This window comes from Elephantulus edwardii, unplaced genomic scaffold (assembly GCF_000299155.1).
Source record: "Elephantulus edwardii isolate Elephantulus edwardi_28Jun2011 unplaced genomic scaffold, EleEdw1.0 scaffold00047, whole genome shotgun sequence".
Lineage (NCBI taxonomy): Eukaryota > Metazoa > Chordata > Mammalia > Macroscelidea > Macroscelididae > Elephantulus > Elephantulus edwardii.
The window spans coordinates 5852636-5858322 of NW_006399797.1; the positions used below are offsets into that span (position 1 = coordinate 5852636).

Consider the following 5687-nt stretch of genomic DNA (forward strand, 5'->3'; position numbering starts at 1 on the left):
AACAACAACAACTTATGTTATTCATGTTTCATTATTTAGAACTATATAAATTTCCTCATTTGAAGGGTATAAAGTTGGAAAAGATTTTAAAAATATGTTACCATATTGTTTCTTGAAAATACTGTAAAATTTATGCCTTTACCAGGAAGGTGTGAGAGTATTTTTTTTAATGTCCTTGCCAGAATCATTATTTTTTTGTTAATTGACTAAAAGTTTATTACATAATTGGCTTTAAGAAAATGTTATGCATATTTCCATATTTTATACTCAAGTCCTTGATTTTTTTGGTGTTTTTTATTAGCAGTTTGTTTAGCGAAAGTATTACACTTCCCATCATATTTGCATCATATTTTCTTCAGATCTTTTACATTTCAGTTATCTTTTCTGCCTTTCTTTTTTAAAATATTCTTTGGACTGGGATCGCTAGAGAAGTAAAACCAGTGAAGTGTATGTATAGATACAGATGTACGTAAAGATTTGGTTCAAGGAACTTGCTGACACAGTTGTGGACACTGACAGCTCTGGGTCAGGTGTAAGGCCAGAGACTTCTGACTCATGTGATTTCAGGGGTTGATGAACTCAGAATCAGAAGAGCCAGTGGCAGGCTACTGAATCCGGGGTGGTGGGAGCTGATGAGTTACAAAATCTGCAGGCCAGGCAGCAGGCTGCTGGCTTCCTTTCCAAGAACTAGAGATCAGATGATGATGTCTCGAGATGTAGAATCCATAGAAAGAGCAGAAAGAGAGAGCGTATGGCTGAGTGCCATATATTTTGGATGCAGACCACATTCCCCAGAGAACCCCTCTTACATACAATCATGAAGTGGAGAAGAAGAATAGAATAGAGTAGAGTAGAGTAGAATAGAATAGAATAGAATAGAATAGAATAGAATAGAATAGAATAGAATAGAATAGAATAGAATAGAATAGAATAGAATCGAGAATAGAAAATAGAATAGAATAGAATAGAAAAGTATTACATTTCCAAATTAGAGCTGTGAGATCAAATTAAGCACATTCATACACCTGAAGGAGATCCAAGAGGCCCCCAAATCCTGGGGGTGTTAACTCTATTAAAAATCTCATGCTTATATAGAAACTTAGATAGAAAATAAGCTTTTCCTTATCTTACTCTCAGAAGTTATTTTTATATTTTAGTGGAAATTAAAATAGGTTTGATGAAAAGAGTAGACCATTTTCTTTTTCTAGAGTGACAAAAAAAATGGTTAAATCAATATACCTTAATATTTGCTGTGTAACCTTTACTTCTAACTTAGGAATAGATTTTAGAAAGCTCCCTTTTAATTAATAGCACATGATTAAAGTTATTATATATAAGAAGAGAATTTTGTTAGAAGAGCAAGATCAATTTCTGCTTCCAAGAACCACCATCACAGGCGAGTTCTTGTGGCCTAGTGGCAAGAAGCTGCACCACAATCTCAGAGGTGCCCGCTTTGAATCCACCAGATGCTCTGCTGGACTAGGAGGGACAGTCTCCTCCTGTACCAGTCAGATCTGATTTGACGGTAAACACACAAAATAATAAAATAAATAGAGAACCACTATCACTTTTAAAAAAGTAATTTTACTCCCTTTGTTCTTTCTTTTACCAAGTTCAAGTTGTGATCTGTATATGATAATTGTTTTTGTTTTTCATACTGTGTCAAAAGATTTAGAGCAATAGGCTTTAAAAATTGTTGATATTTCAAGGTAACATAGGAACTTCATTTCTTACTTTGTATTTTCATATAAAGAAGAAAAATGGGAGAGTAGGAAGGAGAGGAATAGACTTTTGATTCCTTTAAATTACTACCATTTTAAGTTGACATTAGCTAGATAGACTGACATGACTCAGCATTTCATTATAATTACCTTTTTTCCTTAAAAATTGTGAGATGTACATTTTGCTAACACAATTTAACATCTCTGGAATACAGGTATGCAACTTACAAGTGATAGCATCTTAGAATCACTTTCAGAGAGGTGGTGGTGTAGTTTTTACTGATGGATTTGTGAAATCTGTCATAACTGTTTGTATCATTGTCACATCAGTTGGTTACATGTATTATTGATATTACACATTTCAAATTTACAATGTCACCCTTGTTGTTGTTAGGTGCCATTGAGCTGAGTATGACTAACAGTAGATCTGAACCCAGTCCTTTCCTGTACCATCTTCACATTTCCTGACAAACAAGAGCCCATTGTAGCAGTCACTGTGTTTTCCTCTCCTTCACCTACCCTCCACCCTTCCCAACATCATGTCCATCTCCAAGGACTAGCCCAGCCTAGCAATATGCCCAAAGTATGAAAACTGTATGAACATTAAAGAGAGAGGATAGTTATAGTAGCGTAGTGATAGAGCCTAGATTGGAAGGCAGTTGAAATGAGGAAAAACAATAACAAACATTGTTTAATAACTGAAACATAGAATGTACATAGCTTGAATGTTGGAAAACTGGAAATTGTTAAAAATTAAATGGAATGTATGAATATCAACATACTAGGCATTAGTGACATGAGATGGACCAGCTTTGGCCACTTTGAATCAGGTAATCATAGGGTATACTATGTAGAGAATGAGAAACGGATGAAGAATGGTGTTGCAGTCATAGTCAAAAAATAAATTTTAAGTTCTACCCTGGAATACGGTGTTGGAATGATAGGATAATATCCCTACACATACAAGGAAGACCCATTAACATGACAATTTTTCAAATACATGCTCCTACATATAGAGCCAAAGAAGAAGAAATTAAGAATTTTACCAAATTTTGCAGTCCATAATTGATCAAATATGCAGTCAGGATGTGTTAATAATAATTAGTGACTGAAATGCAAAAGTAGGAAATCATTAAGAAGGAACAGTAGTTGGAAAATATGGAGTTGATGATAGAAATGAGGGAATAGATTGACTTTTGTATTTATACATTGCAAATACGTTTTTTAAAAGACACATGACTTTACACCTGGATCTCATCTGATGGGCTGCATAGGAACCAGATTCACTATATTTGTGGAAGAAATCATTGGAGAAGTTCAATATTCACAGTCAAAATGTCACTCTAGTTATGGAGAATCTTTGTTATTATTTTGTGGTAAGATAAGGAATATGGTAACTTCAAATCCTGTAGAATATGTGTCAGTGATTTAGTTGAAACTCCAGAGACAAGAGACAAAATTCTTTCAAGAAACAAGATATTCCCAATGCTTCTCATGGCTCAGAGAATGAAAATATGAAGGGAAATGTTAAGTGGTTAAAAACATTATTGTTGTTATGTGCCCTCAAGTCGCTTGTGACTCAAAGCAACCATGTACCTATACTACAGCTCTATCATGTGCCAATCTTATTGTCTCTGACACACCTACCCCATTACTTCAATCACTGAATCAATTCATCTCATCGAGGGTCTTCCCTCCCTTGTGCTGTCCCTCCACCCTACAAACATGATGTCCCTCTCTAAGGACTAGTCCCTTTTTGCAACATGTCCAGAGTATGAAGCTTCAGAATCCTTGCCTCTGAGGAGCAGCCTGATTTCACCCTCTCCAGGATGAACATGTTTGTTTTCCTAGCAGTCCATGGTATATTCAGTACTCTTCACCACCACCACAGCTCAAAGGCATCAATTCTTCTATCATCCCTAGTCATAGTCCAGCTCTCTGGTGCTTAGCAAGTAATTGCAAAGACTATAGCCTGCCTTTGTCTTCAGACTGACATCGTTGCTCTTCAGTACTTTGGAGAGGTCTCTGACATTCTTTCTCAGTGCAATACGTCTTTTAATTTCCTGGCTGCTGGTACCAAGAGTGTTGATTATGGAGCCAGGCAAATTGAAGCCGTTAACAGTCTCGAACTCTTCCTCGTCTATCATGATGCTGCTATGTCAGAGTTAAATTGGCACTAGTTTTCTTACTTTTGTATATTACCCATCATTGACTTTAATACATGGCATCATTGACTTTAATACAGTAATAGCTTTTGCTTTATTTATTTTCTTTGTATTTGGCACACAATTTTAAGGTGAATATCATTGGGGTGGGGGTGAGGGGTTGTTTGGGTTTTTTTTAACACTTTTAACCTCCTTTATCATTAGAGTGTTCTTTACTTTGAAAGAGTGGCAGCTGATCCAGGCTATAGTCTTCACAATTACGTGCTATGCATCAGAGAGTTGGACAGTGAATAGGGATGATAGAAGGAGAATTGATGCCTTTGAGCTGTGGTGCTGGAGAAGAGTGGTGAATATACCATGGACTGCTAGGCGAACAAACAGGTTTGTCCTGGAGAAAGTGAAGTCTGAATTCTCCTTGGAGTCAAGGATTCTGAAACTTCATCTGATATACTTTAGGCATGTTGCAGGGAGGGACTGGTCCTTGGAGAGGGACATCATGTTTGGCAGAGTTGAGGGAGGGGCAGTGAAGTAGAGGAAGACCTTCAATGAGATGGATCAATTCTGTGAGTGGAGTGGTGGGAAAGAGTGTGTTTGAGATGGTTAGGTTGGCACAGAATAGAAACGGCGTTTAGAGCTCTTGTACGTAGGGTCGCTATGAGTCTCAAGCAACTGGATGGCGCATAACAACAAAGACCTATAGTCAGCTGATACTCGGCAACGAAATGAAAAAAAAAAAAAAAAAAAAAGAGTGGCAGCATGGTATTGTAGGAACCAGGAGTTAGAAGACTTATTTTTAAACTCTGTCCTTTTAACTTAGTGTACCATTTAGGTAATATCAGGTCATTTGGGCTATGACAAACTGCTACATTATTATGATATTCTAATGAGAATCACATACTAACATCCTAAAAGTTACACATATTCTTGTTACTATTGAGAACTTTAAAAAGGAAAACATTTTTAAATTGCTGAACAGGAATTAATAATAATGTTTAATGAAGATAATGGAAGGCTCATGTCACAGTGATTCTTGTCGAATTTGATATGGCAGAATACTTAACCACTGCTTAAGATTGATTTTTTAAAAAAAAATTATGGTCACCTTTTATTCTTATCAATCGTTTGAGACATTGTTGTGGAAAATTTGTGCCCCTGGGTTTGAGTAAAAATTCTTATACACAGGGAAAGCAGAAAAATAATAGAAAACCTTTTACCAGCAAATTCCACTCTGTTGCTAATTATATTTTGCATTCCTTAGCTCTGCTAAATCAGTCATATACACTAACTCACTGAAGAATTTTGCACAACTTACCATAACAGGAAACTAAAGTCTTTATTTTTCATAAGATAGAGAATTTATGAGAAGAAAGTTGGTGATTTAGATGATAAGATTAACACTGATTTCACAGTGTTAATGGTTTTTCTGCATGGCTTTTATAATGTTTTTTTTGAGAAACATTTAAAAGCTCAGATTTTTATGTCATCTTTTTTACCTGTTTTGCCTCAAAATAAAATTGATGGATTTGGTACTTTTGAGAACATATACCAAACATGTCTGATTTTCCCTTGATTTAAAATTTTATATTATTTACTCAAATTTCATGAGGAAATAAGCATATCCTATTCATGTTGTGTAGACTTTCAGTAAGTGCATATTGGTTTAATTTACTAAGCTGTATTTCAATGTGTACATTTTTCTAGCCACAAATACTTTTTATGTTACTTGAAAACTTCTGTAAGAGTTGACTTATTAGAATTAGATATAACTTGAAAATACAGTAATAACTTTAATAAAAGGAAT

At 35.3% G+C, this 5687-nt stretch overlaps 1 protein-coding gene across 4 annotated transcripts in view; it reads left to right on the plus strand.

Annotated features, from left to right (window-relative positions):
• MON2 (MON2 homolog (S. cerevisiae)) overlaps window positions 1-5687 on the plus strand; it is a 189823-nt gene that overhangs the window by 63584 nt on the left and 120552 nt on the right. The gene's annotated exons all lie outside the window — the stretch shown is intronic.